The sequence below is a fragment of the Natator depressus genome, chromosome 1, assembly GCF_965152275.1.
Source record: "Natator depressus isolate rNatDep1 chromosome 1, rNatDep2.hap1, whole genome shotgun sequence".
NCBI lineage: Eukaryota > Metazoa > Chordata > Testudines > Cheloniidae > Natator > Natator depressus.
In genome coordinates this window covers 137,255,633-137,283,319 of record NC_134234.1, presented here as the reverse complement: position 1 = coordinate 137,283,319, position 27,687 = coordinate 137,255,633, and the positions used below count along the sequence as shown (strand labels likewise).

Below are 27,687 nucleotides of genomic sequence, written 5' to 3'. Positions count from 1 at the left end.
TGTGAATTCCCCAGCAAGTCAGACTGCCTCAACAGGCCTGTTTTGCCTTTTCCACAAAGGCTTTAAACAGCATTATTGCCCACAAGCATGAGTTATCACACAGCTTTTCATAATCAAGTATATTTATTCTTAAGGTGAAAACATTATAGTGAAACCATATTAAAAACAAAACAACAACCTACACCCATGCAACTAGGCATACGACTGATCACCCCCCTCCCAACTCCAACAAGGGCTCTGGCAAGTGATCCATCCTTCAAACCCCGTCAAGAGTGTCCCCCCCCCACCCCCCGTGGTCACAAGTTACCAACGAACAAGGACACACAAGAATCTGAGAATCACTCCTTTATAGAGTTTGGGTCTTTGAGCTGCAGATACATTAATAGGTAATCAGCCAATGGTCCCCTCCTCAGGGTAAAATTTAAAGGTTGGGTCTTTGCATAACTGAAGGAGGTAATTTGTATTCCTCCCCCCCCCACCCAAACACATGTATTTCCTAGGAACTCCACTTAACTTTTTCTGGTACATTATTTTAAATAGTCCTTTGAAATTCATAACACTTCCCCAGGTTTACATTGGCCATGTCGCCTCCCCAGAAAAGTTACATAAGACCCCACAATAATACATAAAGTTTGCATTTTTAATACAATGGACTCCAAAGATACTTAAATTTATTTCAGTAGTTTGTCCAGGATATTGCATGCATGGCCATATCTGTCACAGTGGGTGCAAAACTGGTGGAAAGATCATATTCAAATAGAAGTTCTTGATAGTTCGCTGTCAAACTGGGAGTGATGTATCTAGCGGGGTCCTATAGGGTGTCTATCCTTCTATGGTACTACTAAATATTTTCATTGAAGACTTGGATAATGGAGTGGAGAATATGCTTATAAAATATGCATTTGATACCAAACTCAGAAGGATTTCCACCACTTTAGAGGACAGGATTAGAATTTAAAATGACCTTGGAAAATGGGAGAATTTGTCTGAAATCAATGAGATAAATTTAATAAAAGATAAATGAAAAGTACTATACTTAGGAAGAAAAAACCAAATGCACAAATACAAAATGAAGAATAACTGGCTAGGCAGTAATACTACTGAAAAGTATCCAGCAGTTATAGTGGATCACAAATTGAATACGAGTCAACAAACTGATGCAATTGATAAAAAGGCTAGCCTTCTGGGATGTATTAACAGGAATGTCATATGCAAGACACTGGAGGAAATTGTCCGGCTCTGTTTAGCATGTGTGAGGCCTCAGCTGGAGTACTGTGTCCAGTTCTGGGTGCCACACTTTCAGAAATATGTGTACAAATTGGAAAGTCCACAGGACAGCAACAAAAATGATAAAAGGTTTTTAAAAAACTGACCTGTGAGAACAGGATTAAAAATTGGACAAGTTTAGTCTTGAAAAAGGCTGAGGGAGGACCTAATAATAATCTTCAGAGAGGATAAGGGATGTTATAAAGAGGACTGTGATCAATTTTTCCTTCGTGTCCACTGAAGGCAAGACAAGAAGTAATCTGCTTAAACCACAGCCAGGGAGATTTAGGTTACATATTAGGAAAAACTTTCTAACTATAAGGATAGTTAAACACTGGAATAGGCATCCAAGGCAAGTTGTGGAATACCCATCACTGGAGTTTTTGAAGAACAAGTTAGAAAAATGCCTGTCAGGAATTGTCTAGATAAACTTGATCTTGCCTCAGGAGCAGGGGGCTGGACTAGATGACCTCTTGAGGTCCCTTACAACCATACATTTCCATGATTCTCTGCTTGCTCATAAAGCACCTTGAAATCCTCAGATGGAAGGTGTTATTAGAAATGAAAGACATTGTTATTTTTAAATGGTGAAATGAGAGGATGAGCTGGCCTATCTTCCCAGCACAAGCTTCTCCCAAGGTGTCCTTTTATTTCTTTACTTTGGGGGGAGGGAAGAGGAGGGCCTAAGATATAACCCTAGGAAACTTGTATAGCTAATATTAAAAAAATGGGTGGGGGAGCTTTTTGACAGTCCTTCATGAAGGATGCTCTGCTTCTAGATCTCCAGTATTCAATACAGTAACTGTTCAGAAAAGTTTCACAGATAATCCCAACTACCATGGCAGAGGGTGAGAAAAAAGTGGTCTCTGAGATAGCCAGAACCCATGTCATAGTGTTTGAGCAACAACTTCAATTCCACCAAGAAAAACTGATAGATACTGAAGTCTGAGAGCAGTGTGTAATATGCTTCAGAGAGAAGCACTGGCACTGAAGTATCTGAACCATTTTCAAGGGTATCCCTATGTAGACAGCATCTCAACTAAATTTTTTTTTTTAAACAGAGTTGAACTGTTCTTTATCTGACTAGACTCTTTCGTAGATGGCAATTTTTTTTTTTATTTTACTTTGTACTTGAAGCTTTGATTCTCCTCCCACTCGCTCTACTCCATGCATTAACAGAAATAGCCACTGCTACTGTCATGCCACACGAGTGCTACAGATAAATACACCATTGCTCCAGTGGTAGAATCTGACATGCTAGCTCAAAAATCTGCAAAGGTCTCTCATGAAGCAGTGTATGTTCAGTAAGTTGTATAGTCAATGTAGTGAACAGATGCAGTAGTAATGACTTTGCTAACCACCAAGATTAATGGAAATGAATACTCCTTGATGACTTACTGTTAGGATTATACAGCATCACAGTACATACTTTTTAGTATTTACATAATAAGATATAAAAAGAAAAGGAGTACTTGTGGCACCTTAGAGACTAACAAATTTGAGCATAATGCATCCGATGAAGTGAGCTATAGCTCATGAAAGCTTATGCTCAAATAAATTGGTTAGTCTCTAAGGTGCCACAAGTACTCCTTTTCTTTTTGCGAATATAGACTAACACGGCTGCTACTCTGAAACCTGTCATAATAAGATATGAAAGTGTATTTTCTTCTGAGTTACAAGGAAATACAGTCATTCTAGTTTAAAACTAACTACTAAAATAACATTTTAAATGTATCCAAACAAATTTTGAATATTTCAATTAAGCTGAAGATAAAAATATATGATTCTTGTACAATATTATATGCAATACTAACAGCATTATAAGACTAACTGTTCTTACAGTAAGGTCAAACAAAAGTAATCTGAAAAATTTCCTGTTCGAGACAACAATGTTCTAAAAACCTTGAAGAATTAATACTTCAGGATTATTTTTAAAAATGTTACACAATCAGAAAAGATTCCCTCACAGAACAACTTGCCAAGAGCGCAGGTGACGAGTTTCTATTCATTGCCAAAATAAGTGAAATGCAAAAAAAAATTTTTATTTTTTTAAACCTTCAATTTAAAGTAATATAAAAGGTATTAGTAATGTAAGCTACTATACCCTAAAATATTTTCCCAGAGGGTTTTAAACAAAAACAGATTCCATATAAAGTCTTCCATCCCATCTTTAAAATTCTCCTATTTTCATCAGTTTAACTTGACCTTTAACATGCAATCTGACTATTGATTTTGGAAACTCACAAGGCTACCACCTTCCCTTCCCCCTCTCATTTTAATAGTTTCTCTGATTAAAAGTCTCAAATTATTTTAAGCCATAAAGGGGCTAAATTATAACAGCAGAAAAAATGTAAGTTTCTTATAAAATGTACTTGCTTTGACTGGAAGCACAAAGCACCACTGTAACAGACATTCAAGTTGAAAACTAGACTGCTTTGGTATTCAACTAATATGTATACTGAAACTTAAAAAAAAATTGCTGTTTATTTTGGTTTTTAGGCAAATCCAAAATGCACTATGGAATGTAAATTCAATCATATTATGTTTAATTATGGAGGAAAAAAATAAATTACAATGTTTCACACAATCAATAAGGAGAAGCAGGATTTACGGACGTGGGCTACTCGAAAATCAAGCACTGTAGCCAAGAGACCATTACTACAATGGGTACAATAGAACACAGTCATTCACTTTCAGCATGAGCTTCAGGTGCTCAGCACATCTTCATTTTTTTTATTTTTATATCAGGCCATTATTTGTATTATCCTAGGACCTAGGAGCCCAATTCATGAACAAGGACTCCACAGTGCAAAGTGCTGTACAAACACAAAACAAAAACAATTTATTTGAAAATGTTGCCCTTAATTACTGCATAACCTGATGGCTTAGGCCTCTCAGTCTCCCTGGAAAGCTTTCACTTGCCAGTACAGAGTAAACACATTGATTTTTTTTCTCCAAATCCTATTCTGTATTGTACTGTATTCACTCACAATCTGATCTGTGGCGCAACAAAGCTTTCACTTAAAAAAAAAAAAAAGATTAAGTTTCGCATCCATAAGGGATAGAAGTTAATCTTCCAAATGTGAATGTAGACCATGTAGTATTGTCTTTCCGAGTCTACAGAAAACCCTAACGCTCCTGACGTTACTCATAGCTTTCCCCAAGCAGCAGCTAGAAGAAATTCACTGATTCTTGTCAGTTTCACGACAGCAGTTTCCTGCTACTGCTTGGGAAAGCTACCTGCCGCATCAACGGTAGGCAATGAAGCTATGCAGACAAGAGGAGGATCCAAAACCAGAGGCTGGCGAAGTAGTTAAGCAGCAGCACCACCCACACATTCTCCACACAGAAGCCAAAAATCAGGAATTAAAAAGGTAGCGCAACCCCCTCCCTTCCAGCCTTCAACAGGCTCTGAAGGGCAGGTTAGAAGCGTGAGCCATAAGCGTCCCACTCAGAACATCCCTCTCCCTTGCAGCTGTCCAGGACCGGGGTGGGGGCAAAGGAAATCCATATTTAATTGCACATCCACCAGCCAGAGGCAGATATGAAAGATGGAGGCTTGGAGCAGAGGCAAAGGACAGCCCCACCGCGATCGGGATCCCAGCGCCTTTCCCCTTCCCCGCAGCCGACACTGGGGAAGGGTTTTCTCCCCGCCTGGGGGAGCGGCGGGCTGCGCCTGATGCTCCCCGCGCCACTTCTCCGCCCGCATCGCTCCCGGGTCGCCCCCCGCCTAGGAGCAAGTGGCCCCTTTCCCGTGCCGGGGGAAGCCACAAACCCACCCCGAGCGACGGCGCGGAGCGTTTCCGAGGCAGCCGCCAGCACCGACCCGTCCCAGCCAGGGAAGCCCGGGCGGCAGGGACGAGCCCTGAACCCGACAGATCCCTGCGACCGCCGCCCCCCAATTGCCCTCGGCCCCAATCACCTCAGCGGCAACCGGGAGCCCGACACACCCTCGCCCCGGCGCCGCGGGGAAACCCGCCCCAGCCCGCCCCGCAGCGCAGGGGCCGCTCACTGCCCGGGGCGGGGGAGCCCAGGGGCGGCAGAGAGCAGCGGCCCCGCCGTTGCCGGGCAGGTGACAGGTGGGGCTGGGGCTCCCCCTGGCCGCGCGGCCCCGGCACTCACCCGGCTCCGGCGGCTGCTGGGCTGCGGCTCCGCCGCTGTTTTCGTTACCCCGGGCAGCGCTCACCACCCCCTTCCGCCGCCAGCCCGCTCCGCTCTCAGCCTAGCCCGCTGCCCGCCCCACCCCACCCCGCCCACGTCGACTGCATTGACACCGGCCCCCTCCAATGGGAGAGAGCCGAGCCCGCAGGCAGGAAGCCACGCCCCCCACCACGCGGCCAATACGAGCTGGCTATTCCACCGCGCGGGCGGAGCTGGGGGGGGCCTCACCCCCTCCCTCCGTCCGCTCTCCTACCTCGACCCCGCCCACCGCGTGGACAAGCTCGGTTGACTCTGCAGTTCCCGAGCAACCAGAGCCGGGGTGCGGGCGGCTGGCTGACAGCTGGAGCCTGGGGCGGGGGGAGGGTCCGAGCCGGAGCGGGAGGGGGCGGAGCAGCGGCGGGGGTCGTGACAGGAAGGAGGCGGCAGCAGCAGCAAGGGGGGCGGGGAGGAGATCCTGATCGCGGAGGGGGGGAGCAGCTGCTGTCAAATGCATGCAACATGCGGCATCCCTGTGACACAGACAGGTGGAGGCCAAGGGCGGTGATCTTCGGGGAGGCAGCGGTGGGTAGGTGTAGGAATGTTTCTAGGGGCTGGCTGGCAGCGGCTCGTGAGGAGGCAGAGCCCGCTCTGGGGGTTGTCTAATTTAGAAGGGGTTTTAATCTCTCCCCGCTCTCTTAAAATCGTTGCGCTGCATTTTTTTCTTTTTTTTTTGGCAGGCGAACTATTACACTATTTATTACACTATTACTATTACACGCACAACACACCGACGCATAGAGCTGCGAGAGTCACTGGTGTGGCGAAAGGCAAGAGGAGAGGCTGGGGCTCAGATGGGGATGAAGGGAGCTGCTTCCTCTCCCTCTGGATTTGCAGGACAGTCTGTGGGTTAAATCCCCTTCTTTTCGTCAGATCAACTGTCAAATGTTTCAAACGGGGGAAACGCACCCTAAAATACCAGTATTGCCAACCCATTAGCATTCAAAAATCATGTCGTTTTCGAAAAAATCATGAGCTGGCTTAAAAATCATCCGATGAAGTGAGCTTAGTCTCTAAGGTGCCACAAGTCCTCCTTTTCTTTCTGCAGATACAGACTAACACAGCTGCTACTCTGAAACCTTTAAAATAATAATACTTCCAGCCCTTTTTACATGTCTTCTGCTGTTTGATCTACCCTTTACAGCTTTTCTCGGCAAACCCTTTGAACTAGAAATGTACTCTTAAAAAAACTGAAGCTGAGAAACTCTCAGATTCACATGATTCCAGAAGCAAGGACTATCAAAAAAAACCCCTACACAATATTACAAGAATAATGGTAAAATTTCAAGGGCTGGCAACATGTACTCTCCTGGAGACACATCATGGAGTATGGCTGTTTGGTAGCTGTTGTTTGGTTTGAGTTCCCTCTCTCATACTGTATCTTGTAATTGTATTTACCTAAATGAGAGATCATTAGTGGAGAGTCATCTTGGGACTGAATTATATTTGCGGATTCAACTTGGCAGATAAAGAGAAATTCATCTGTTTTTTGTGGTGTTGCTTAACAGCAACTTACAAACATTTGCAAAAAGAAAATTACTCAGATACTATAGAGATGAGGACCTTATAATTACCTAGCTAGATGGACCAATCAATAGAAACCTTTCAAGAACAGGGGAATCCCCTATCCAACAGCGTTAGCCACTGTTCAACTCGAGATATAACCCTCATCATACACAGTCCTCCACCCTGAAACATACAATGTATTGCAGTATCAGAAATAGATCACATTATCTATGGGCGTAAACATAATCTGAACTGAAATTCAAGCAAAAACATGAAACTAGTTCCCAGAGAGTTGTACACATGCTGCAGCATTTGCTACTCTGAACTCTACTGGTGTATATTCATAAACCCTTATTATATCAATGTCTCTATGGATTCCAGGATAGAGGATGCTTCTGCCACCACTGAAAATGGTGATAAATGTGATGTACATTAATTCTTAAAAGAAGTAAATGAGTTTACTGTGACATATGCTAATAATTAAAACAAATATTCTGTCTTATTGTGTTTCATTTTTTCTTTAATACCAGGCCTAATTATAAGTGCAGTAGCACAGTCACTGTGAATTCTTGTAAATAGTCATGGAGTGTCATACACTGCTGAGCCAAAAACAGAGTGGAGAACTGTCATTTGTTGTTGTGGTTAGTATCTACATAATAATAATTTCTATTTTTAGGATCAGATACTTCTCAAAGGGAAGTGAATTTTCAGGTTTATGGGTAAAGATCAAATATGATTACAGCAAACATTTCCAACCTTAACCCTGATCTTGCAATGAACTCTGCCCAGGTACACCTTTGTGTCTTAGGGAGACCTTTGCAGGCAGGTGCAGTACTTTGCACAAAACTGATTCAGGATCAGGGCCCTGGCTTGTTTTGGATTGGTGTATATCAGGGCTGTCAAGCGATTAAAAAAATTAATCACATGATTATTCACACTGTTAATAACAGACTAACATTTATTTAAATATTTTTGGATGTTTTCTACATTTTCAAATATATTGGTTTCAATTACAACATAGAACACAAAGTGTACAGTGCTCACTTTATATTTATTTTTAATTTCAAGTATTTGCACTGTAAAAAAAGAAAAGAAATAGTATTTTTCAATTCATCTAATACAAGTACTGTAGTGCAATCTCTTTATCATGAAAGTTGAATTTACAAATGTAGAATTATGTAAAAAAAACAACAACCCTGCATTCAAACATAAAACAAGGTAAAATTTTAGAGCCTACAAGTCCACTCAGTCCTACTTCTTGTTCAGCCAACCGCTCAGACAAACAAGTTTCAGAGTAACAGCCGTGTTAGTCTGTATTCGCAAAAAGAAAAGGAGTACTTGTGGCACCTTAGAGACTAACCAATTTATTTGAGCATGAGCTTTCGTGAGCTACAGCTCACTTCATCGGATGCATACTGTGGAAATTGCAGAATACATTATTATATACACAGACACCATGAAACAATACCTCCTCCCACCCCACTCTCCTGCTGGTAATAGCTTATCTAAAGTGATCTTATGATCTTGATCTAAAGTGATCTTATTATCTTGATGATCACTTTAGATAAGCTATTACCAGCAGGAGAGTGGGGTGGGAGGAGGTATTGTTTCATGGTGTCTGTGTATATAATAATGTATTCTGCAATTTCCACAGTATGCATCCGATGAAGTGAGCTGTAGCTCACGAAAGCTCATGCTCAAATAAATTGGTTAGTCTCTAAGGTGCCACAAGTACTCCTTTTCTTTTTTCAGACAAACAAGTTTGTTTACATTTGCAGGAGATAATACTGCCTGCTTCTTGTTTACAATGTCACCTGAAAGTGAGATCAGGCGTTCGCATGGCACTGTTGTAGCTGGCATCACAAGATCTTTATTTGCCAGATGCGCTAAAGATTCATATGTCCTTTATGCTTCAACCACTATTCCAGGGGACATGTGTCCATGCTGATGACAGATTCTGCTCGATTACAATCCAAAGCAGTGCGGATTGACACAGGTTCATTTTCATTATCCAAGTCAGATGCCACCAGCAAAAGGTTGATTTTCTTTGTTGGTGGTTCGGTTCTGTAGTTTCCTCATTGGAGTGTTGCTCTTTTAAGACTTCTGAAAGGATGCTCCACACCTCATCCCTCTCAGATTTTGGAAGGCACTTCAGATTCTTAAACCTTGGGTCGAGTTCCATAGCTATCTTTAGAAATCTCACATTGGTATCTTCTTTGCGCTTTGTCAAATCTGCAGTGAAAGTGTTCTTAAAATGAACAACATGTGCTGGGTCATCATCCAAGAATGCTATAACATGAAATATATGAGAATGCGGGTAAAACAGCAGGGGACATATAATTCTCCCCCAAGGAGTTCAGTCACAAATTTAATTAATGCATTATTTTTTTAATGAGCATCATTAGCATAGAAGCATGTCCTCTGGAATGGTGGCCGAAGCATGAAGGGGCATATGAATGTTTAGCATATCTGGCAGGTAAATACCTTGCAATGTTGGCTACAAAAGTGCCATGCAAATGCCTGTTCTCACTTTCTGGTGACATTGTAAATAAGAAGAGGGCAGCATTAACTCCTGTAAATGTAAACAAACTTGTTTGTCTTAGTGATTCGCTGAACAAGAAGTAGGACTGAGTGGACTTGTAGGCTCTGAAGTTTTACACTGTTTTGTTTTTGAGTACAATTATGTAACAAAAAAATCTACATTTGTAAGTTGCACTTTCACAATAAAGAGATTGCACTATAGTACTTGTATGAGGTGAATTGAAAAATACTATTTCTTTTATCATTTTACAGTGCACATATTTGTAATGAAAAATAATAATACACTTTGATTTTAATTACAACAGAATACAATATATATGAAAATGTAGAAAAACATCTAAATATTTAATAAATTTCAATTGATATTCTATTGTTTAAGAGTGCAATTAAGACTGCGATTAATTGCTATTAATTTTTTATTCACAATTTTTTGAGTTAATCACATGGTGTGTGTGTGTGTGTGTGTGTGTGTGTGTGTGTGTGTGTGTGTGTATATATAAAGTAGAATGTGTGGTACAGAAGATAGAGCACTTTGCTATGAAACTAATGTCATTCTGAGTATTGCCTGACTAAGGATTGACAAAGATCAGGCCCATAATACCATATACCTCAAACCCAACCATACATCATAGGTTTAAGTTTATAATTGGATGGCTTCTAGACTTTCTTCAATATTTTTTCAGAGCATTTCTCCCTCATTCTGTGGTTATACTCTGAAATATGAGTGTATAACAGTTTCACCCTGCAGTTCCATGTTTCCAGATTTTGCACTTGCAGCTTAATTTTGTCAGTGCAGTGTGAGCTAGAAGAGAATCCAACTCACTCACACAGAACAGTAATGGCTTTGCAGTGCTAAGCAGAATAAAATATAAGAAAAACCTGGTTTAGTCAGTAAAATAAGCAGAATACAGACAGGGAGCAGATCGTGTAGAATAAGAAGGTGTCATTTTTAGTCCTTTTTCTTACCATAGCTCCTCTTTAATGACATAACAAGAAGGAATAATGAATTTAGGCCTCCTCAATATTTTTTTCAAGGGAGGAGAAGAGAGATGCAGAATGTCTCACTCCAGAAAGTCTTTGAAAACAGCACAAAACTAGGAGAAAGCTGGCTTTAGGCCCCATGATCTTCAGTTATCCCAATGCCAGACTTGTCCCCAAGTCTATATTAAAGCAGCACAGGGGCTGCTCTGGAAACTGGGGGAATTGCCCAGTCCTATTTGTGCCCAGTCCAGTTGGGGCCGGGAGTGCAGAGGAGCCATTATAACAATTCTACCCCTGCTGGGGAATGCTCCACTCGCAGGATCCACCAACTTCATGCAGTTTTGTGCCACAAAATCAGTGCAAAGTTGCCTTGAAAGACTGGAGTTTCTGGCCCATTGGGCCCTTGTCGAGTCATTTATATCTTTGCAAAGTAGGGGCAAAACCACAGGCGTAGTTTGACTTCTATATTTGAGTGGGGTAGCTCCAGTCAGGCCAACGTTGCCACATGTGGGTGAGGGGAGGCAAATTCCACACCTGCTCGAGGCTTGCAGTTTAGGAGGGCAAACATCCCTCCTCCCACCACCAAACTACGCCCATGGGCAAAACTTATGTAAGCATCAATAGGGAATTCTGAATTAGTAGCATTTTACATCCACTTTCCACGGCTATAAATGACTATATGAGGCACAAGACAGTCATGCCCATTCCATTTTAGAAAATCACCTAAACAGACATGAAATCAATGGGAGTTTAGCCAGCCGTAAACGAAAACTGCAGGAATTGGCACATGATCATGAGCAAATTATTCACCACTCTTTCTTGCTGTGAAACTTCATTTCATGTACAAGAAACAGAATATGAAGAAGTTAATAAATATTGTTTCTTCTTCAGAGCCTTAGGAATAAACCATTCAACAAAAAGGGAGCTTTTATTCTTATTCTCCATGTTCTGACTACTGCCTTAACTGGGCCCAGACCCTTAATTTGGCAAGCACTCTTATAAAAAGCACTCAACATCTTTTTGCATGCCATTGTTAGACTTTTAATGTATCTAGTATTATTTGCAATTAATACTGAGGGCCTGATCCTCAGCTTGTATAAATTTGTATAGCTCCACTGAAGTCCCTGAGCTTTTTTAAAAGTTCTGTTCAAAATAGGTATTTTAAAATGCACTATTTGCATATATTCTTGAATTGGATCATTTTATTGTGATGATAGAATTGATCAAAGAATTTTGGCCTCATGTCTCTCAAGGGGGTATTTCCATGCAGATGTCTAGAAACTAGTTAATTCCTCATTATTTTGTGGGTAGGTAAGGGGGCAGGTGTCCCCCACACTTGGCAGAAATGGTAAGGGATTCAGCCCACAGGATCTGCACATTCCTGAGATCTGACTGGATTGAAAGGGATCCAAGAGAGGCCAGGGTTTTCTGCACAGATGTTCCCTACAGCCCACTGACAGACTGCTAAACTCCCAAGCCAGGATGGCACATACTGGTGGGGAAAGGTTTAACAGCATGAAAGAAGAACCTTTGCAAAATAATGCAGAGTCATTCAGCCGTACAGTATTTTCCACTGGTTTGTCCTATGGGACCTGTAGGACAAGGGAAATGAATGTTGCTTTGAAGAGTGACTGTTTTCTGGCCCATCCATGGATCCAGATTTCATGACTCTTTGGAAGGAGGATAGAGGAAGTATCAGCTATGATGCCATAGTGCCAGGCCACACACACCATTCACGACCTGCCCCATCTCCCCAAGGATGTGTGTATGTTTTGAGTTGCAGAAGCACTGAGGAGCATTTGGGCCTTCATAGTTAGGGTTATTTTGTTCAGTTGTAGTTCTGTTGACTCTGACCTCAACCTACCTTTTTTCTTGTAATTTATAATTTTTATTGTAATGTTACAAAGTAATATTTAGGAAATATTATCATACTGAGATCTGATGAGAACTCCCCAGGACTGTAAGTCATAATTTGCATTGTCTCCTGCCAAAGTTGAACTGATTTTTTTTCCAACAGAAATACAGATAGTAATTGGATTGCTCTGTTAGTGCTTCTGAATGCAACACAATATGTTAATTTCACAAAGAAAAGAGTTTGAGGGTTGAAGCTCAAACATTTGTTTCCAGACACTGTTGTAATCTTAAATAATATGACAATTCTAAAAGCTACATTGTGACGCATGGCTAGAAAGGGTTAAACAGCTTGCAGGCTGAATGACCCAAAGCCCACCTTTAAAGTCATGTTAGAAAGATATGCGAATGATCATTAGGGCCATTCAGCTCAATAGGCTAGAACTTTGAAATGCAAACCTGTATTGTTAGAAGTAATACTAATTGTGTGTATTTTAGATGCTACCCGAAAACAGTTCCTGTCACTATAACTATTGATTCAGAGATCAAAAGGGAATATTATATTTGGATGAATCTTGGGTAAAATAATGTCACTGTATATATGTCTCTTTGAAGTTTGTAATTGAGTAATGGATAAATTGCCCTATGTTAATTTGTGTAATTAATTACTGTTGGTATTTAGAAAGCAAAAGGTTACATCAAAAGCCTATTGTTTAACCAGGACAGTGTGGTCAAGTGGATGCTAGAACACTGTATAAAAAGACCCTTGGGTCCTGATCCTGTTAATCTCAGATCCTCTTCAGCTTCGTCGGGGGAAGTTTGAGTCACAAGACTGAGGTCCCAGTTATGCTGGTACACCCCGAATATGACATTTGGACATTGGACTATAACCTATGAACTGAATTCTAAAGGAACTCTTTGCAACTACAAAGCTCACCACCTATGCTATGAATCTGAACCTCAGTGATTGAACTCATGTCTGTATGTATATTGATCTTTTAACCATACTCTCTCTCTTTTGTTTTTTAATAAATTTTAGTTTAGTTAATAAGAATTGGCTGTAGCATGTATTTGGGTAAGATCTGAAACATTCATTAACCTGGGAGGTTATGTGTCCGATACTTTGGGATTGGTAGAACCTTTTCTTTTATATCATGAAATAAGATTTTCAGATATCATCATATTTGACTTAGGTACCTGGATGGAGGCCTGAGGCTGGATCACTTTAAGGCAGGGGTTCCCAAACTTGGTTCGCAGCTTGCTCAGGGTAAGCCCCTGGTGGGCCGCAAGACGCTTTGTTTACCTCTGCGTCTGCAGGTATGGGCGCTCCCAGCTCCCAGTGGCTGCGGTTCGCCATTCCCAGTCAATGGGAGCTTCAGGAAGCGGTGTGATGGCCCGCACCCCCAGCTCACAGCCCTAACCCCCTCCCATATCCCAAACCCCTCATCCCCAGCTTCGTTGCGTCACGGGCATTAACAATTTTCAACTAGGTCGTCAGGAAAAAAGTTTGAAAACCACTGCAGTAGGGTGTAGTATACATCCTCCGTGCCTAAATAGGCAGCTGTGTCCCAAGAGGAAATTCATTCCAGAGGACAGTTAGCAGTAGCACTAGCCCAGCAGAGTGGGCACTGCAGCCAATTAGCACCACTGAAGTCCTGCTCCAGGCCTGTATCCTCAGTCCTGCAAGCAGAAGTCAGGGGACTAGGCAATGAATATGGCACAGTATGTATGAACTTCCTTTTTGAAATAAGCAATAATGTACTTTTCCTTAAGTTCAACCAGGTTTATTTCTTTCTAAATGCACTGAGTATTTGGAGAGTGAAGTCCACACTTTATCCATAGAGCACATTCATGTTGGGGTGGCCCACGCAAGCTTTAATATGGTGTCTTACCAGCAGACCTTCATTTTTATGGAAATACCCCTAACACCTCTAGGAGTGAGAGCATAGCTCAGTCTTATTCAAGTCTTTCATCCCTCTACTGAGAATTCCCAACAATTTCATTCTATTTAATATGTGTCTTTAGACCACCTTCAACACCACAATATCTAAGCACAGGAAAAGAGATGACTAACATCTGTCACATCTATGGCTCTTTCATCCTCTCACAAATGGAAACACCGTGCGTGCAATGTAGTGTTCTGGTTTGGCAGCGGGTATTTTAAATGTGTTTATGATGCTCTGTGTTTGCTAGAGAAGGTTAGGCCAAAGAAGTGCACCTGGAGCAGAAAGTGGTGAGGTTTGTGATGTTCATTCCTAAGTCTGGACCAGCCCCCAAGAAATTTCTGCCTCCTACACATACTAGTCTTACTCTGGTGGTAGAACATTCCATTGTGCCTGTGAAGCAGGCCCGGTAGCTCCAGTCCTTATTCTGGAACTCTAGTCCAGCTTTTTGATAGCCTGGGCCCCAGCCTTTGAGCACCTTGAAGGATCAAGACCTTTAACAAAGGTAAAAGTTGTTGTTGTTCTTGTTAAATGTGGACACCTAGACTAAAAACTAGATTGAGATATTCATTTCACATAGGTCACTGAACAGCCACCAACAATGATTTTTGGTTAATACTGACTTTTGTGGAATTTGATCCAGTGACCTACTGGAGAGATAAAAGACTTCCTGTTCCAGTGCTCTCCCTGAGACAGCCAGTCCATTAAATACGGTGAGCCTTTTTGTTGACATAACTAACCACAAGGTCAAACCTGGGTTGCGTTAGAATCAATCCCAATAACAGAGTACTATTTTTAGTTGTATGTAGCTACTGAGGTGTTTTTTCAGTTACGTTAAATGGAATCTGTGCTGGCCAGCCAGATTGCTAAACAGCTCTAACCATTCCTTAGTGGGGGTTGTGACATCTGAAAGTGAATAGGCAAAATGGACATAGCCTCAGAGCAAACTTACACAGTTCAACTTTTTTCATAGTGCAGCATAGCCCAGCAAAGTTACAGCCCTGATTATCACAATATGATAACCTTAGAGATACACCATTATAGTCTCCTGAATCACTTCGTCTTCCAACCTCTCAAAGTGCTCAGATGAGCATAGTATCAGGCGAGCTCATTACCCCAGTGATGAGCACAGTATGGAGAGAGATTAGATAGAACCTCTTAGTCACGATCCCAGTCAGATTTCCACACCTTTCCTCTAGCAAATAACAACTAAAGCACTTGGTGAATTTGTGCATGCACAGGTAATAACAGTGAAGAGACTCTGTCTTTTGTGGGCCTGAAAATATGAGACATAATTCAGCCTTAACATTTTCCAGTGATTTCTTAAACTCAGCATTTGATTTGAAAGCACATGGCTTTTGGGAGGGTTAGTAGGTAATAATAAAATAGTAGTAATTTGATTTAGTTAAGGAGAAGGTATAGTTTGCAGTATTTTCAATATGCAGATAACATTCAATTTTATATAGTATCTCCATCTCACTGCATTTGGTTGGTACAACTGAGAACTTACTTAGCATTTAGCAGATATTATGGCATGAATGGGCTGAAATTAAACCTGAACAAGACTGAAGTGATGCTTGTAGACTGGAGAAAGCAATCGGCAGGACTGTTTTATTTCAGCTCCCGTTATTGGAGGAGTGGAACTGTCAACAGTGATGCAGGTTTCCATCCTAGGAATTTTGTTGGTACCTCAGCTGCTTCTGAATGTCAAAGCATCAGCAGTGACCAAGACTTTGCTTTTCATGTGAGCTTTGCTTAGAAGTAGCAGCCTTTTCTTTTTGATGCAGATCTTGCCACTTATCCATGCCTATGTCACATCATGTTTGGATTCCTGCTACTCACTCTACATGGTCACACCTGAAGATCACCCAGAAGTTTCACCTAGGGCAGAATGTGCCAGTCCATTTGCTTAGCAGGGTGTCTCACAGGAAGAAAATTATATTGGTTCTCTATGTTTTGCACTGGTTTCCTGCTTAATGTCATGTGAAATTCAAGGTGTTGTCATTGACATACAGTATAATGGTTTGGCTTTGGGATCTGGCTCCCTGAAATATGCTTCTTTCCTCATGTAATACCCCAGCAGTGGAGACGAGCTGGGTTTCTTCAATTGACTTTCCTCTGGTGTAGGCTGGCAAAAATGATCTAATATCTCCCAGCAAGAGGTATTTGATTCTGGAATTTGGATCCATCTTTGGTCATAGAAAGCCTGAGTCTGACCTGTTAAGCCTGCTATGAAACTTAGAATCATAGAATATTAGGGTTGGAAGAGACCTCAGGAGGTGATCTAGTCCAATCCCCTGCTCAAAGCAGGACCAACACCCACTAAATCACCCAACTTACCTCAGATCTTCAGACTTTTGAGAAGAGAGTGGAACAAGGAAAAGTGCAGAGTCCTGCACTTAGGACGGAAGAATCCAATGCACCGCTACAGACTAGGGACCGAATGGTTAGGCAGCAGTTCTGCAGAGAAGGACCTAGGGGTGACAGTGGACGAGAAGCTGGATATGAGTCAACAGTGTGCCCTTGTTGCCAAGAAGGCCAATGGGGTGTATAAGTAGGGGCATTGCCAGCAGATCGAGGGACGTGATCATTCCCCTCTATTCCACATTGGTGAGGCCTCATCTGGAGTACTGTGTCCAGTTTTGGGCCCCACTACAAGAAGGATGTGGAGAAATTGGAGAGAGTCCAGCGAAGGGCAACAAAAATGATTAGGGGACTGGAACACGAGTTATGAGGAGAGGCTGAGCGAACTGGGATTGTTTAGTCTACGGAAGAGAAGAATGAGGGAGGATTTGATAGCTGCTTTTAACTACCTGAAAGGTGGATCCAAAGAGGATGGATCTAGACTATTCTCAGTGATAGCAGATGACAGGACAAGGAGTAATGGTCTCAAGTTGCAGTGGGGGAGGTTTAGGTTGGATATTAGGAAAAACTTTTTCACTAGGAGGGTGGTGAAACATTGGAATGCGTTACATAGGGAGGTGGTGGGATCTCCTTCCTTAGAAGTTTTTAAGGTCAGGCTTGAGAAAGCCCTGGCTGGGATGATTTAGTTGGGATTGGTCCTGCTCTGGGCAGGGGATTGGACTAGATGGCCTCCAGAGGTCCCTTCCAACTCTGTTATTCTATGATTCTATGATTCTATGGTTAGTAGACAAGAGGCGCTATATAGCTAAAGAGAGTGAGTTCTATTGATTTTATATGAATGACTGTGCGAGGAGGGGTTGATAAGTTATGATTTATTTGGTTAGAGAGTGCCTTGAAAGTCTCAATGTAAACACACACACTTCATTAGCTGCTTTTAATAACTGAGATTATTAAAAGTGAAATCATCTTTAAAACACTGTAAAATTTGTAAATACTTATACTATTTCCTCTTGCATACCTCTAAGCTTGGGCAATTGAAATACTCAAGTTGTTTTTGCTTTCAGGTTTTTGTATTGCAATATTTTGCTTTCAGGCATTTCAGGGGAAGTGTGTTGTTTAAAGACTACTGTTTTCACTGGGATTTCGGGAAACATATTTTAATTACTGTTTTTAAACTATTTAAATTATGGGCCAAAGAGATGTTGATAATGGTTCTTTAAAAATATATATACATGTATATTTTCCTGTTCAAGCCGTCAAGGCATGGGTTACATGCATTTTAAAATACATGGAAATTAAATAAATAAGTCAGTCTGTCTGCTAAACAGATAGTTTTCATGGTTATAACCAAAGATGGACTAAGGAGACAGAGTTCAAATCTGCATCTGAAGTAGGTTTAGGGGTATTGATTTGAGACTGAATCAGGGCTAAGGTTAAGGTTCAGCTCCACCAGCGTTGAAATTGCATAAGCTGTTCTCATCCATCATCTTGAACTAAAAACATCTTATCTCATAAGATCGCTATTCAATTGCATCCAAACCCAAACCAGAACTTAATTCCTTACTGATTTTAGACCCAACCAAGAGCAAAACACAGGGAGTGATTTGGATCTGGAAACTGAAATTCTACCTCCTTCAAAATCTAAAGGTGTTAAGTTTGAGTTGCCAGTTTTGATTCCTCCCTAGTTCCTGCCGGTGCTGTTGTTGTTGTTGTGGGGGGGGGGGGGGTAGGGGTTGTGGTTGGGGTTTTTTCTGGCGGGGAGGGAGGGTTCTCTATCTTCAAGCTATTTTAAGGTAGTGTGGTAAATCCCTGTACTACAGTGACATCTACTGAATGAAAGTAGAAGAACCATTAATGTCTTCAGTGTTTCTCTGTCCTGAACAGTGTAAAAGTAGGTGTTTTGTTGTTGTTTTTTAACTTTTACCTTTGCAAACTTTTGCTCTATTATCATAGAGTTGGTGAGTCAGCATCAGTCATCCACATGTCTCCAGTTTTTAAAAAAATGACTAATGTGTCCTGTGACTTGTTTACATGCAAACATTTTTATTTCTCAAGGAATTTGTTTTAGTCTGTTCTCCATTTGATTATAGGAATGAACTCTGTGTATTTATTGAAAGAGGGATAAGATCTTTATTGGACAGACAGTTTTATTAGTTGCTCAGATTCCATTCATTTTGGAATTTCCCTAAATTTTATTTTGTAAAAATTATAAACACCCCAAAACAAAACAAAACATGTTTTTGTTTGACCCCAAATTTTTTTTTTGCTTTTTTCATTTTGCCAAGAAATTAAAAGAATGTTACATTTCAATTTTGATCTGAAATTAAACTTTTTTTGGGGGGGGTGAAGGGGGTGGTTGTTGGCCAAACCAAAAAATGGGATATTTGCCCAGCGTTATGTTTCAGGTCAACCAAAACTATTCATGAATTCATCAAATAGTTTTGGCTCCAACATTTTGGGGGGCAGCAGGACAGTGGTGCTGCTGCTCCCCTTTATGCCCTTGTGATTGCAGCACTCATTTGTATGTGGGAGACCCAGGTTCAAGTTACCATTCTGCCTTTGGAGGAGCAGCCATTTGAACTAGGGTCTCCCACAAAACACATTAGAAATGAATGCCCTAACCACTATTGGCTATTCTGGGGTTGGGCTTGCTCCTGGTGAAGCAGTTTCACTTTATATAAATAATCATTAGCACAGGGACTAGACCCTAGCTGTCTTCCCTCCCATCTGAGTCCCCTACCCCTCAGGCTATAGAATCATTCTCTTTCTAGCCCCATTAATATTTAAGTATCTATACAAAGTGAAACAGTGTCAATAGGTGAGATTCCCACTCCAGAATACCCTATAGTCCTGCAGCTGGAGTATTTATATGGGATGTGGGAGACGTAGGCTCAAGTTCCCACTCGGCCTGATTCAGAACAAGGATCTGAACTTGGGTGTCCCATATTGGAGGTGAGCACCCTAATACCAGGCCAGGGAAGGGACAACACCATCGCCTCCTTCAGGGCTGTGAATGGTGTTTCTAAAAAAAAAATGTTTAAATAAAAATAGTGGTTAAAAAAGCCCCAAACCAAAACACAACATTTTATTCAACATGAAACAATATTTTTTGTTTTATTTTGTTTCAGTGAGAAAACTGAAGAATTTACTGTTTGGCTTGACCTGAAATTACTTCCACTAATAATTTTTCAGTTTGTCCAATGAAACAAAAAATCATTTATTGGCACAAATCTAGAGGAGACCCTCTGCATGCAGAACTGCCTCTCTTGGCTCTATGTGCTTATGTTGGAGAGGGAGGCAGTTGCCTCAGCTGGACTGTTTGTCTCTTGCTTCCAAAGATGTGAACATGGGGTCTATTCCTGCTCTCATCAAAGGCAATGGTAAAACTTCCTTGTCTTCAGTGGTGCAGGAACAGGCCCATAGGATGTGCACCTCCTCCTATTCCTGTGTGACATATTGCATAATATTGTATTAACTCCCCTTCTGCACTGTAGGACCCACCTTTGGCAGAGATTCTAGATTCTGCTACAGGGAGAAGCCCTTGGGACTCTGCCAGGCCGATAAGGAGCCAAACAAGTGCTGCAGGGGGCTAGGAAATATTGCCAGACTGAGGCCATGTTTGTATGAGAGAGTCCTGAAAATACTGGTATAAAGGTTTTATGGCTCTGCTTGCTACTGCAATTTATTTACAAATGTCCCAGAATGCTCTATTTATAGCCTGTAATTAAAACAGACTGACACAATTTGAATTCCCACTGAGGCAGCCTCTTCTAATTTGTTACTCTTGCCCGTACATCTCTTCATTGTTTTCTGGTAGAATCCCATGCTTATTTCAAGGTTCTTTTATTTACAGATTGTTTAACAATTGATGGCTGTCCAGGCTAAGCCTCTCAATTTTGTCACTTTGAGCCAATCCCAAGCTCTCGGTGATTGCAAAAATTAAGTCTGACTTACTTTAGCTGTGAATGCTCCACAACTGTTCCTATTCACTGGCTGTCTTTATTTTTAAATCCTAATGAAAGAAATGTGTGTGTTATGCTATTAACTCACTTTAAGATGCCTGTACTGCGCTGACTGTCTGTGCATAGAACTCATATGTATGGGATTTACATGTGCAAAGGATGTGGCACTGTCCTGTTGGAAGTGTTGCTCTTGAGATGAGATGTAAAATCAAAATCCTGCGCACTTGTCATCTTGACTGGTTGTTACTTTGTGGAACTCACCTGAACATGACTTCCCTTAGCAAGGCAATAAGTGGCAGCAAATGGTGTCTAGCAAGTGGAGTTTTCTGTTGATTCTCTAATTACATTTCCTTTTGGCAGAAACAGATAGGATTTTATTTTCTCACAATTAGTATGAGCTGAGAATAACAGCTCTTAAATTGGCACTGAGAAGGTGGAAAGGTGCAACAGAGAAACGCAAACACTCTAACAGTCTGAACACTGGAATGTAGAAATACTTCTTGGCATACAGATGAACTACAACTGGTGTGTGGCTTGTTGATTATACCCCATCATATAATAGGTCATCAACTCATAAAAACAATCTAATTTGAAATAATATATATATATATATATTAAACATTAACACTATTTGGGGTCCTTCTGCTGGTCTGATTGGATGGGAATAGTTCATCGCCTATTTTAAGAAGGAGGATCCTTATATTATTTACCTTCATGTTTAGGTTTGTGCAAATTACCCTTAAGCTTTGAAATTAAGCCTATAGAGAATGCCATAGTACATATGAAAGCCGTGAACTTTGTTAACATTTCTTTTTATAAATGTTTTCTTTTTTCCCAGTTCACCTAGAAATCTGTTTTAATTCTTCTTGTTAACATATTATTTTTGAATTGTACATGTTTAATGTTAGGGGAATGTCAGTAAAACAACTTTAAAAATCTACCTCAGCTATTCTATGTACATCTTTTGAGAAAGAGGCCTCTCTTGACTTTGTCATGAGCTAATTCCAGAAGTAGATGCGATTGAGCCACTCTGTAATGGTAACCATAATGCAGTTAAGTTTCACATCCTCTCAAGGGGTTCATACAAAGAAGCCTTATGCTACAGCTACACTAAATTTCAAGACAGGAGTCTTTATAACATTAATATGTTAAACATCTTAAATAGCCCCTTAACACCTCAAATAGAAAGGTTAGGAAATTAATATTCATAGAAGTAGCAAGGAGGGTGTTTAAGAATACTTTGGTTGTACCTGTGTTAGTCTTGAGTTACTAGAGAGATAAGGTGGGTGAGGTAATATCTTTTATTGGACCAACTTCTGTTGATGAGAGAGATGATCTTTTGAGAGACACAGAGCTCTTTTTCAGGTCTAGGAAATGTATTCAGAGAGTCACAACTAAATAAAAGGTGGAACAGATTGTGTTGCATAAGGAGTTAACATATATTGTAAAAGACAGAAAGAAGCCTGAAGCACTCAGAGTGTGCTGAGGTGTCTTGGCTTCCTACACATCACAGAGTTACAGAGGGGTTTTATGGGATCAGGCCTTGAGTGGTGAAGGCCCACAGCTGGTGAATACATGACTATGCTGATACACTGGCCAAAATTTTCTATAGGAAAAGAGTAGAAGCTAGAACAGAGCAAATAATGGATTCTTTGGTTTGGGACCTGAATCGAAAAAAAAATCCTGTTTGATTTGAACTAAAACAATTTTTTTTTAAAGTTTGTTGAATTGAATTACACCAAAAAATTTCCATTGAGTCAACGGAAGTGTTTTGAGTTGACTCAGAAATTTTCTGAGTTTGTGTTTCAACTCAGCTGTTCATGCTTCTTTGTATTTTTGTAAATTGGCCAAGTTTGAAATCGAAATGCCTCTTTGAATGGAAAAGTTGAAACAAAACATTTTGAAACAGAAAAAATCAAAATGAAACATTTTCAAATAATTGAAATGTTTTGTTAATCATGGGGAGGCTGCATAAGAGGCTGCATAAGACTAAAGAGCACAAGAGATTTGCTTGGCATCTGTATTCTGTGCGTGTTGCTAATAAATAGATGTTTAGAGCACAACTGTGTAAGGCTCTTTCACTGGGAAAAACTTCTGCAGACCCATAGAGTCCTGAGCCCTGAGGGAAAGGGCAGGTACTTAAATTGACCAGGTTTCTTCCTGAGCCCTGTGGGGAAGGATAGGTGCCTTACCCCAATAGCCCTCGGAAGGGAAAGGGTGGGGGTGCCTAAATTGATTGGGTCATGCCTTGAGTTCTCAGTAGGGTATAGGTGGGATGCCCTAAATTGACCAGGTCGCGCCTTGAGCCCTTGGTAGGGTATACACGGTGTGCCCTAAATTGAGCAGGTATCAGACGTGCAAAGAGATGGCGAGGCATCTTGGTTAGCTGCTATTGATACCAACCCTTTAGCAATAGAAGACTTTTCCATGGGTATTAAATCCACTATAAAGCCTATTCCATGAGAAGACAATTTGGCAGCTCAGAGGAGGATCAAGCTATTGCTAAAATTCTTCATGATAAGTCCTTGGAGCACAAACCAAATAACCAAGAAAACACAGGAGGATGTGATAAGAACTCTGCCCTGATGCATGATGGTATCAATTGCATTTGGATACAGATGGAAAACTTTATTGTAAAACCAAGTTACAAAATCATCTGGCATTACCTGAAAAATATAAAAGATAGGTATATCAAGAAGTACATGAAGAGGTGTCCCATATATTTAGGAGCAGATGAGACACTTGGGAGCAGAGCGAGTAATCAGTCTTGCAAGAGATTGGTTTTATTGCCCGTAGCTCACGAAAGCTCATGCTCAAATAAATTGGTTAGTCTCTAAGGTGCCACAAGTCCTCCTTTTCTTTTTGCGAATACAGACGAACACGGCTGCTACTCTGAAACCTGACATTGAGCATTGTGTCTCTAGAGTCTGTGCATGAGTTAAGCAAAAGCCACCTCACCAAACTACTAGAGCTCCACTAACTAACATAGTTACAACAGAATCACTGGAGCAAAACTTCTTGCATCTAGACAGAATGAAGGGAGGATGTGAATACATCTTAGTCACAGTGAATCACTTCATTAGATTTATCCAAGCCTAAACAACCACTAACAGGTCAGGCAAGACAGTAGCAGACAAGATCTTTGAGGACTCTTTTAAAATTTGGCTTCCCCCGAAAGATCCATCATGACCAAAGGACAGAATTTGAAAATGATGAGAAAGTGCTTGGTGCTGCCTTCTCAGCAGAAGAAATTGTCTGGAATATTTCAGAGAAGGGGGATCAGGCAAATTAAGATCCTACTGGAAAGATTAGATTCATGTAATACTTGAAAGGAAAGGGGACAGTCCAATCTATGAAGTAAAAGCAGAAGATGGAAAAGGATGTGTTACAGTTCTTTTACTTCTTCAATATTTACTTCCCTGTGACATCTGACCTTTGCCTATAACACCACCCTCTAAACCACCACACTGGAAGACACAGAGAACAAAGGAAATGAGTACAATAAGAGATCAAAATGAATAGAGCAATTTGGACTCCAGTGATTCTGATGAGAGTGAAGATGAACTACATTATGTGATGGTACCAGATACCCCCCATGCTACAGAGACTCTGCATCCAGAGGCAGAAACATTTCATTTATGTCTGGGAAATGAGGATGTTGTTGATCCTGTAAACTTGGAAACTGTGGATCAGACTAATGTGGTATTCACATTATCCTCAAGTTTAGGACATATTTCATAGAACCTTTATACTTTTTTTCTTTTTGGTCCATAGTTTTTGCCATTCCTTCTTAAGTTCTCTCTCAACCATACTTTTGAAGTCTTTTTTACTCAGAGGGATCGTGGAAGTCAACGAATGGCTACGCAGGTGGTGTCGGAGAGAAGGCTTTGGATTCTTTGACCATGGGATGGTGTTCCAAGAAGGAGGAGTGCTAGGCAGAGACGGGCTGCACCTAATGAAGAGAGGAAGAGCATCTTTGCAAGCAGGCTGGCTACCCTAGTGAGGAGGGCTTTAAACTAGGTTCACTGGGGGAAAGAGACCAAAACCCTGAGATAAGTGGGGAAGTGGGATACCGGGAAGAAGCACGAGCAGGCGAGCACAAGAGGGGAGGGTTCCTGCCTCATACTGAGAAAGAGAGATGATCAGTGAGTTATCTTAAGTGCCTACACACAAATGCAAGAAGCCTGGGAAACAAGCAGGGAGAACTGGAAGTCCTGGCACAGTCAAGGAATTATGATGTGATTGGAATAACAGAGACTTGGTGGGATAACTCACATGACTGGAGTACTGTCATGGATGGATATAAATTGTTCAGGAAGGACAGGCAGGGCAGAAAAGGTGGGGGAGTTGCATTGTATGTAAGAGAGCAGTATGACTGCTCAGAGCTCCAGTATGAAACTGCAGAAAAACCTGAGAGTCTCTGGATTAAGTTTAGAAGTGTGAGCAACAAGGGGGATGTAGTGGTGGGAGAAGACTGCTATAGACCACCAGACAAGGGGTGTGAGGTAGATGAGGCTTTCTTCCGGCAACTAACGGAAGTTACTAGATCACATGCCCTGGTTCTTATGGGAGATTTCAATCACCCTGATATCTGCTGGGAGAGCAATACAGCGGTGCACAGACAATCCAGGAAGTTTTTGGAAAGGGTAGGGGACAATTTCCTGGTGCAAGTGCTGGAGGAACCAACTAGGGGCAGAGCTCTTCTTGACCTGCTGCTCACAAACCGGGAAGAATTAGTAGGGGAAGCAAAAGGGGATGGGAACCTGGGAGGCAGCGACCATGAGATGGTCAAGTTCAGGATCCTGACAAAAGGAAGAAAGGAGAGCAGCAGAATACGGATCCTGGACTTTAGAAAAGCAGACTTTGACTCCCTCAGGAAACTGATGGGCATGATCCCCTGGGAGAATAACATGAGGGGGAAAAGGAGTCCAGGAGAGCTGGCTGTATTTTAAAGAATCCTTATTGAGGTTACAGGGACAAACCATCCCGATGTGTAGAGAGAATAGTAAATATGACAGGCGACCAGCTTGGCTTAACCGTGAAATCCTTGCTGATCTTAAACACAAAAAAGAAGAAGCTTACAGGAAGTGGAAGATTGGACAAATGACCAGGGAGGAGTACAAAAATGTTGCTCAAGCATGCAGGAGTGAAATCAGGAAGGCCAAATCACACTTGGAGTTGCAGCTAGCAAGAGATGTTAAGAGTAACAAGAAGGGTTTCTTCAGGTATGTTGGCAACAAGAAGAAAGTCAAGGAAAGTGTGGGCCCCTTACTGTATGAGGGAGGCAACCTAGTGACAGAGAATGTGGAAAAAGCTAATGTATTCAATGCTTTTTTGCCTCTGTCTTCACGAACAAGGTCAGCTCCCAGAATACCGCACTGGGCAGCACAGCATTGGGAGGAGGTGACCAGCCCTCTGTGGAGAAAGAAGTGGTTTGGGACTAGTTAGAAAAGCTGGAAGAGCACAAGTCCATGGGGCCAGATGCGCTGCATCCGAGAGTGCTAAAGGAGTTGGCGGATGTGATTGGCCATTATCTTTGAAAACTCATGGCAATCAGGGGAGGTCCTGGATGACTGGAAAAAGTGCCCATCTTTTAAAAAGGGAAGATGGAGGATCTGGAGAACTACAGGCCAGTCAGCCTCACTTCAGTCCCTGGAAAAATCATGGAGCAGGTCCTCAAGGAATCAATTCTGAGGCACTTAGAGGAGAGGAAAGTGATCAGGAACAGTCAGCATGGATTCACCAAGAGCAAGTCATGCCTGACTAATCTAATTGCCTTCTATGATGAGATAACTGGCTCTGTAGATGAGGGGAAAGCAGTGGACGTGTTATACCTTGACTTTAGCAAAGCTTTTGACACGGTCTCCCACAGTATTCTTACCAGCAAGTTAAAGAAGTATGGGCTGGATGACTGGACTATAAGGTGGATAGAAAGCTGGCTGGATTGTCGGGCTCAACAGGTAGTGATCAATGGCTCCATGTCCAGTTGGCAGACGGTATCATTCGGAGTGCCCCTAGGGTCGGTCCTGGGACTGGTTTTGTTCAATATCTTCATTAATGATCTGGAGGATGGCGTGGATTGCACCTCAGCAAGTTTGCAGATGACACTAAACTGGGAGGAGAGGTAGATACGCTGGAGGGTAGGGATAGGATACAGAGGGACCTAGACAAATTAGAGGATTGGGCCAAAAGAAATCTGATGAGGTTCAACAAGGACAAGTGCAGAGTCCTGCACTTAGGATGGAAGAATCCCATGCAGCGCTACAGATGAGGGACCGAATGGCTAGGCAACAGTTCTGCAGAAGAGGACCTAGGGATGACAGTGGACGAGAAGCTGGATATGAGTCAACAGTGTGCCCTTGTTGCCAAGAAGGCCAATGGCATTTTGGGATGTATAAGTAGGGGCATTGCCAGCAGATCGAGGGACGTGATCGTTCCCCTCTATTTGACATTGGTGAGGCCTCATCTGGAGTACTGTGTCCAGTTTTGGGCCCCACACTACAAGAAGGATGTGAAAAAATTGGAAAGCGTCCAGCGGAGGGCAACAAAAATGATTAGGGGACTGGAACACATGACTTATGAGGAGAGGCTGAGGAAACTGGGATTGTTTAGTCTGCGGAACGAAGAATGAGGCGGGATTTGATAGCTGCTTTCAACTACCTGAAAAGGGGTTCCAAAGAGGATGGATCTAGACCGTTCTCAGTGGTAGCAGATGACAGAACAAGAAGTAATGGTGTCAAGTTGCAGTGGGGGAGGTTTAGGTTGGATATTAGGAAAAACTTTTTCACTAGGAGGGTGGTGAAACACTGCAATGCGTTACCTAGGGAGTTGGTGGAATCTCCTTCCTTAGAGGTTTTTAAGGTCAGGCTTGACAAAGCCCTGGGATGATTTAGTCAGGGATTGGTCCTGCTTTGAGCAGGGGGGTGGACTAGATGACCTCCTGAGGTCCCTTCCAACCCTGATATTCTATGCTTCTGTGATTCCAACCTCATTTTAAAGGCATTTTTTGCTGATTTAACTGCCGTTTCATTGCCTGCTATTCCAACATGCACCGGAATCCATACTATTACTGTATG

At 41.8% G+C, this 27,687-nt stretch overlaps 1 protein-coding gene across 2 annotated transcripts in view; it reads right to left on the bottom strand.

The window, feature by feature from the left end:
• The window catches only part of CDKL5 (cyclin dependent kinase like 5), a 199,150-nt gene extending 193,660 nt beyond the window's left edge, over positions 1-5,490 (bottom strand). The window contains exon 1 of one of the 2 annotated variants that reach the window (XM_074967702.1): positions 5,389-5,490. The gene's annotated coding sequence lies outside the window, so the exon portion shown is untranslated. The remainder of the gene's footprint in view (positions 1-5,388) is intronic. The other variant, XM_074967692.1, reaches the window with a different exon arrangement.
• Between the last annotated feature and the right edge of the window lie 22,197 nt (positions 5,491-27,687).